The sequence below is a fragment of the Olea europaea genome, unplaced genomic scaffold (assembly GCF_002742605.1).
Source record: "Olea europaea var. sylvestris unplaced genomic scaffold, O_europaea_v1 scaffold716, whole genome shotgun sequence".
Classification (NCBI taxonomy): Eukaryota; Viridiplantae; Streptophyta; class Magnoliopsida; order Lamiales; family Oleaceae; genus Olea; species Olea europaea.
The window spans coordinates 414,202-423,127 of NW_019265559.1; the positions used below are offsets into that span (position 1 = coordinate 414,202).

General features: G+C 30.4%; 1 pseudogene; it reads left to right on the forward strand.

Annotated features, from left to right (window-relative positions):
- Window positions 1–2,377: 2,377 nt before the first annotated feature.
- Window positions 2,378–8,463, forward strand: LOC111390795 (annotated as a pseudogene).
- The last annotated feature ends 463 nt before the right edge of the window (window positions 8,464–8,926 follow it).

An 8,926-nucleotide genomic window follows, 5' to 3' on the forward strand; every position in this document is an offset into this window, starting at 1 on the left:
TATTCGAATATACAACATTATGTACATACATTATCACGTGAATCCTTGACAAAAATTAGAGAACATAAATATAGTCTACACATAAGCATAATAGTTGCAAAATTAACAAATTCATCTATATTACCATTGAATTTCACATAAGAGCACACAACATTTAAGCAACAGTTACAGCAAACTAAAATATTTGTGCGCATCACTAATAGAAACTGTAAAACATTTTAAAATAAAAAGCTATACAGAAGTGCTATCATGATACGTTTCTATTGTGAAATAAATACATCCAAAAGTACTATCATGTCATTAACTACTTAAAACAACTGTTATGTTATCCTTGAGAATATGTGACTATTTCCCTAATTAACTCCTACAATGTATCTGATATGTTGCTTGATCTAACATTGGTTGACTTTCTATCCGCTCCATCTCGTGAATGGAGTCATAGTCAATGCAATAGGCACTCGAACACGAGTCGATCGTTGCATATTTGTATTAACATCATTGTCACCTTGAACAGGTATGGTTGATGCTAGTGGTACATCAGTGTATACTCCTATGCAAAAGTGACTTGAGTTGTATTAGATACCAAAATTTAATAATAGAAGAAAATAACAGATTCTACCAAAATTTGAAGTATAACATCGAAATGATACATTTATTTTCAACTAAACATGTTGAACTTAAAATATAAGAATTTGACGTTGTATAACTACCCCACTACGGAACTTACCGTTTGCCACAAGCATAAGGAATTTTGTATAACTACCCCACTACGGAACTTACCGATCATGTACTTTTCGGTTTGACACCTTCATACAAAATAATCAAGTTTCAAATGTCAAGTTAAGAAATCAAAACATTCTAATATTTATCTTTTAAAACTGAAAGTAGTAACACATATCAATTGCCTCTTTTACCCATCTAGTCAATGGACCTTTCGGTAGTCTGGGCTACCAACTTTCAGGTCAGTATTTTTATATGAAACAATCATATTTGAAATCATGAAGATAAAAACTTCAAACAGTGGGACAAATGCATTTTTAAATTAAATTAATAATACATACCAATCATCTCATTTACCTAACTAGTCGATGGACCCTCTGGTAGTCCAGGCAAGCACATTTTGGGTCGGTAACTTCTCTATCTAGAATGACAGTTTATCTCTACAGACGGATTCATAACTATTATGTTTATAATTCATGAAGTAATAATGGTGCTTAAATGACATGTTATACATTTCAACCCCTAAAATCACATGTAGAGGAGAAGCTTAACAAAATTTGGCTTCTGCAATCAACTGCCAAGAATTTCAGAGCCTATCTGTCGAGAACGACAGTTCATCTGTCAACGGATGATTTTGTTACTATCAAAATAGACATTACATTTCACATTCATATTGGTTTTTTAAGACATGAAGGGACAAGTTATGACAAACATGATATGTATTATACTTATAGCTTCCAATAGTACCACTTTTTATATACTCAGCCATAAGTTTTATATATAAATGCAAAGACATTTTCAAGAATGAAATTATAATAATCCAACACTTCAAACAATATTCAAATAACCCTGAATAATCATATAAAGTCACATTTAACCAAACTTATTTGTGCATGTTGACCAGAATATACCCAATTCAATCTTAGCTCATTTCACAAACTCAAAAATTAAACTAAAACTCAATTTGTCCAATAATGACCAATAACCATTATTTACATGAAAGAAAAATGAAAAACATAATTGTAAGAAATAAATTCATAGATAACTTACGTAAACCAAAATGTTAACATTTTCATAGTACTAGAAAAATAGACAACAAAAAAATGAGATATATTGTACCAATTCAGACCAAATTTGTGAAGAATAAAAAAATAAATACTCCTAAATTTGAAAAATCGGAAGAGAAGAGAACAACAAATGCAAAAATAAAGCCTCAAGATATTAATGGTAATCTTCGTTGACAGGGATTGATTAACGGTTATTTAACTTCAAGCCTGGACAAAAAATGGAGGACTTTAGCGTCGCCGACGACTTTGAGCAAAAATAAATTTTAAAGTTTTTTGTACTATTTTTCATCTAGTCAAATCAATTTTTAATGAAGGATATGTATGGTATTTAAATAATTTATATGGGCAAAAATGTCCAAATTTTTTCAAAATTGACAATTCTATAAAGACTTAAAAAATGTTACATTTTGTAAATACAATGCCAAAAATTAACTATTTTGATAATTTTCACTAAATACCCCTTGCTGCTCTCCATGTTGATACACTAGAGAGACAAATCAAGATCTTTTCTCCCAAGAGAAATATTTGAGAGAGAGAGAGGGAGGGAGATGGAATTATCACTTCAATATTTTGTAAGTATTACTTTGGCCATGTCTGCCATTATGATTGGGAGATTATTATTTTCAGGGTGGATATTGCCTAATTTGGCATATAAAAAGCTCAAGGCCAATGGCTTTTCTGGGCCAAAACCTAGTTTCCCTTTTGGAAACTTAAATGATATGAAAAATGAGAAGAAATATGCATCTTCGAGCATCATATCCCATGATATCCACTCTGCTGCATTTTCATACTTCGCCAGATGGCAGAAATCGTAGGGTAAGCACCTTTTTGTTGGTAATGTAGCCCCGTTTGGCCCTCACTTTTGGAAAATGAAAATGAGTGGAATAATATTTTTTTTAAAAATAATTGGCTGAAAAAAAAGGAAAATTTTCGATTTACGTGTAATATTATTTTATGAAAGATTGTGTGGTTAAAAATAGGAGAGAGAAAAATAGAATGTAATGTAATGAAATTTAATGGGAGCCAAACAGGGACGTAAATTCAACTACTCTGAACTCATTATAAAATATTGCGGCTTCAGAGTCAGAATTTTCCGTCGCTTATGTCCTGATTTTCGAGACTTTTGTTCTTTTTGTAGGAAAAGTATTCATATACAGGCTGGGGACATAGTCATTTCTATACATTGCAGACCCTGATTTCTAAAGAAAATGACTGCTCATGTAGTAGGAAAAGCCTGGGGAAAGCCAACTGTTTTTAAGAATGATAGAGAACCAATGTTTGGCAATGGACTTTTAATGGTTGAAGGTCTTTTAATGGTTTAAGGCAAAGACTGGATCCATCCCAGACGTATTATAACTCCGGCATTCTCTCCTGCCAACTTGAAGGTATAATCTTCTTATAAATATTTTCTAGTAGAAATTTCGTCTTTTTATTGAGGATACTTTAAACATTTGTTTAACAAATTTCTAAATTATTTATAAATTGGTCAAAATTTATTTTCTACCACACATTTAAATTGACATAAACCATTACCCAGAATAAACTCTTCTAACCATACCTTAGGGTCCGTTTGATTGCAAAGGTGGAATTGAATTGAATTGAAAACAAATTTCAGGGAATTGAATTACCCAGAAATTGTTTTCCTGAAAATTGTAAATTATTGTGTTTGATTGGTATAATTTTTCAAGTGAAAAATGTTGAAATAAAAGCATTTTTTTGTATTCGTTTGGCTTTATTTTACATGAAAATTATCAATTAAAGAAATAGATTTTATTGGTATTGGGAATGAAATTTGTTTCCATTGCCAACCAAAAAAAAATTCAAAAAAATTATCTATTTTTTGGTATTCGTTTGGATTTGTTTTAGATGAAAATTGCCAATTAAAGGAAAATATTTTTTTACAAATTATTCTTAAAATTTGTTTCAATTGCCAAAAAAATAATAAAATAAACGAAAAACAAAAATTGCTACAGTAATCCGGGAAAATGAATTCTCACAATTTTGTGAGAATTCATTTTCCTCAAAAAGAAGGAAAATGTCTATGTGGCATCAAAAGGTGGAAAATGAATTCCATGATAATTTTTGCCAATCAAACATCAAAAAAATGAAAAGATGGAATTGCAATTCCATTTTCCATGGAATTGGTGTGTAATCAAATACTAACTTAGAGTTTCTTACAACCCATTTTAGCAATATGGAAAAGTCCTTTAAATTTGTAATACTCATACCATTCAAAAGTGTCATTTGTACATTCTTGAATCCTATTTGATGGCATCAAAAGGTGGAAAATAAATTCCATGAAAATTTTTGCCAATCAAACACCAAAAAAATGAAAAGATGGAATTGCAATTCCATTTTCCATGGAATTGGTGTGTAATCAAATACTACCTTAGAGTTTCTTACCACCCATTTTAGCAATATGGAAAAGTCCTTTAAATTCGTAATACTCATACCATTCAAAAGTGACATTTGTACATTCTTGAATCCTACTTGATGAATTTTGTTTACAACATGTTCTTTCTTGATAACATACTCAATTTCATTTTTTATCATGTGACACACATCTAGACAAGTTAGTGACGAGACTTGAATTTAGACAATAAAAAATTTGATATCCATGGCTAGCTTCTTCACTTTTTTTGTTCTGATTTTTTAATAGGGTATGACAAGTTTAATAGTTGAGTCGGGGACAAGTATGCTCGACTGCTGGACTAACCTAATCAACTTCGGCAAGCCAGAAATCGATGTGAATAAGGAAATCACAAGCACAGCTGGAGAGATCATCTCGAAAACAAGTTTTGGCATAAGTTACGAAAATGGAAGAAAAGTGGTAGAGAAATTAAGAGAAATGCAAATCACTCTTTTCAAGTCCAACCGCTACATAGCGGTACCCTTTACCAACTTCATGAGCCCAAAACAAACCTTAAAGGCCAAAAAACTTGGTTAGGAAATTGATGCCCTTCTCTTATCCATAATCACAGCTCGAATCAAATCCAACCAAAGGCATCATCCTCAGCAGGACTTGCTCGGTATACTGCTGGCAGATAATATGGTGGACAGCTGTCCCGGAAAACGGGCCTTAACCACCACGGAACTGGTTGATGAGTGCAAAACTTTTTTCTTCGGCAGCCATGAAACCACCGCATTAACGGTGACATGGACTTTGCTCCTCCTTGCGCAGCACCGTGAGTGGCAAAATTAGCCGAGAGAAGAAATCAGAGAAGTGATTGGAAATGGAGAAATTGATGCAGCAAATATTGCTGGACTAAAGAAGGTAACATTGTCCTTTCAAAACATCATGCATGCCTGTTAACTTATTTCAACGGTTTAAATTTAGCCAAACTAGATGATGGGAAAATAAAGGAACTTGCGAGAAGCATTTTGTTGGGAAATACACTGATTATGTGCATATTATATTCACAAAAAATATACCGTTTATGTTCACAAAATCAAAACAAGGTTTCGACTTACCGAAATGGAGTTTGAGAAACTAACCAATGATTATTGAATCTGACCATTTTCATTCTTGAATTAAAACATGCGATTCTTCATATCGAATCTTGCATAAACCATATAAATAAAATTAATCATTTTCTAAAATCAAGTACAAATGAAATCAGAAAAAATTAGATGTAAGTGATGCGATTGGTCGAGTCGAATACAACTCTTTTCTTGAGATGAATTTGCCCCGCATCGATGCTAATGATTTTCCAACAATCATCTCCCAAGATACAACGACCACATCAAGCCATAGGAGTACTCCAAATGATTTCGACCAGCGAACTTGAACGGAATTTCTTCTCTACCAAGGAAATGCATGAAAATGCTATGAAATTAAAAAAGGAAATAATTGCAAGAGGAGAATGAATGCTCAATGCAATTGGTGTACCCAAAATTACGTATAGTGTTCTATTTATAGATGTAGAAAGGGTGCAAATGAAGTAGTGTAAGCCAAAATATGCATCCTTTCAAAAAGTTGCAACACTCGGCCAAAATCTGCATCCTTTCGAAAAGTTGCAACACTTCATTTTTTCCAACTTTGGTCCGCAATTTCTCATTCATTCGAAATTGGTTTAGAGATTCCAAATATACCACGACGATCAACTTGACGAGTAGAATAAGTTGGTCTATTTACTTTTGTAATTTGATTATTGGATCAAGTCCGAATATTTGGTCGAAGTTGACACGTAATCACACCTTTTTATTTTCCACTTTTACGCACATTTTCATTTTCCAATTTTTAGTTAATTATTTGAACCAATTCCTGCACATTTTCTACAAAAAACTTATTATCCATAAATCTAATTCATATTTTACATCAAATTAAATGATATAATTTGCATTTAAGATTGTAGATTAAGCCCTAGTTTTGCAGGGATTAAATTCAGATTTTTATTAGATTTTGATAAAAGTTGATAAAATGTGTGGTTGAAAAATTGTGGTGCCCATTAAATATATAGTTAAAATTAATTGTTGACTTTGATTTAGATTAGAATTTGAATTTAAATCATGACCAAATAGGGCATAAGTCCCTATTTGATTTAACTAAAATTAAGATTTCTTGTAGATTATACTAAAAGTTGATGAAATGTGTATTTAAAAAGTTTGATAAAAATTGTGATCCATTAAAATTAAGCTCCCGTTTGGCCTCCTTTAAAACTCTTCAATTTAATTTTAAATTTTTCCTCTTCTATTTTCAATCACACAATATTCAATAAAATAATATTACACACAAATCGAAAATTTTTCATTCTTTTACAACCATTCATTTTTCAAAAAAAAACTCTAGTCGTCCCACTATAAACTCAAATAATGGGGGCCAAGTAATGGGGGCCAAATGAGGGGCTAATTGTTTATTTTGAAGCTGAGATTTTTATAAACTTTTTAATTAAACTAAACATAACCTAAACAATTCAATAGAATAACAAATACATACCTAGGATATAAGGTCTCGTCTTGTCATCACCCATATATGAAAATTATATATTCGTGAGACATTTAAAAAAAAAAATAGAATCTGAGATATAATTTAAATTATTTGTACAAGGATAATTTAACTAAATACATGCATCTCTTGCATTACATCCCTAATAATTTAAACTTTTAGATAAAATAATTTAACATAAAATAAAATTTTAATAATCCGTAAAACCTGGTTTGTGAATGTTATTGTGTGTTTAAAAGATTCTGCTTAAGGATTCTTCATAGTTCTTGCAAGTCTCCTCAAACATTTCTTCTTCACACTAAAAATGCAAAATAAATGTGTCTTCATATACTATTAAGTCCTTGTTTAGTAGAGATAAAAATCAAATTTTTAGTAGATTTTGATAAAAATTGTTGAAATGTGCTGTTGAAATTAAGCCCTCGTTTGTCCTCCTTTAAAACTCTTCAATTTAATTTTAAATTTTTCCTCTCCTATTTTCAACCACACAATTTTCAATAAAATAATATTACACATAAATCGAAAATTTTTCATTCTTTTACAACCATTCATTTTTCAAAAAACTCTATTCGTCCCACTATAAACTCAAATAATGGGGGCCAAATGAGGGGCTAATTGTTTATTTTGAAGCTGAGATTTTTATAAACTTTTTAATTAAACTAAACATAACCTAAATAATTCAATAGAATAACAAATACATACCTAGGATATAAGATCTCGTCTTGTCATCGCCCATATATAAAAATTATATATTCGTGAGACATTAAAAAAAAAAAAAATAGAATCTGAGATATAATTGAAATTATTTGTACAAGGATAATTTAACTAAATACATGCATCTCTTGCTTTACATCCCTAATAATTTAAACTTTGAGATAAAATAATTTAACATAAAATAAAATTTTAATAATCCGTAAAACGTGGTTTGTGAATGTTATTGTGTGTTTAAAAGATTCTGCTGAAGGATTCTTTATAGTTCTTGCAGGTCTCCTCAAACATTTCTTCTTCACACTAAAAATGCAAAATAAATGTGTCTTCATATACTATTAAGTCCTTGTTTGGTAGAGATAAAAATCAACTTTTTAGTAGATTTTGATAAAAGTTATTGAAATGTGCTGTTGAAAAATTGTGGTTCCATGAAATGTGTATTTAAAATTAATTATTGATTTTAACTTAAAATTTTAATTGAATTTTAATATAAATCAAACAGGGGGTAAGTCTAATTGAGCATACCAAATTTCAAAACATAGCTCAAGTTTATTCTATGATTATAAGCCTTAAATTTATTTGTTTTATGTTTGATGAGATGGGGTGAGTGATGAATGAAATTTTACGTTTATACCCTCCAGCTCCCAACGTACAAAGACAAGCAAGACATGACATTGAAGTGGACAACCACGTAATTCCAAATGGTACAAATATGTGGCTTGATGTTGTATCAATTCACCATGACCAAAATCTTTGGGGACAAAGCGTGAATGAATTCAAACCAGAAAGATTTAAGGAGGATAATTTGTATGGAGGATGCAATCACAAAATGGGATTTTTGCCATTTGGATTTGAGGAAGAATCTGTGTTGGTAGGAATTTGACAAATATGGAGTACAAAATTGTGTTAACCCTAAATTTGACTAGGTTTTCCTTTTATCTTTCAGCAAATTACTGCCATTCTCCCTCTATTATGTTGTCCCTTAGGCCAATGCATGTTCTTCCTCTGATATTTGAACCTCTATAATTTCAACTAATTTGCAGCTGGCCCTTTTAATTTTCTTGATTAGGTCTGCAGAATTTTAATTAATTTAAGTAGTATTTCTGATAGAGTTTGTAACTTTTTTTAGTGTATTTCTAGAATTTTTCAACGTTCAATGATTCACTAAACATTAAGAGCATGTTTGATATATAGCACATTATTGAAACATTGAAGTGAGTAAAATCTTAACTTAATTTTCTTCATTAATTCTTTCTAATAATGTGTTTGATATATTTCATTGGTCATTTTATTACTTCAAATTTCACAAACTTCCCCAAATGTTTATGATAATTTCAGACACTGGCTATGATTTTAAAAATTACAAAAACCTCCCATATTTGAACAAATTTTTCATTTTTCCATTTTCTATTATGCTAAGTATTAAAATTTTTTATCTTTTCCACAAATTATTATATTTAATATATTTGTCAAAATTAATCTTATTCTT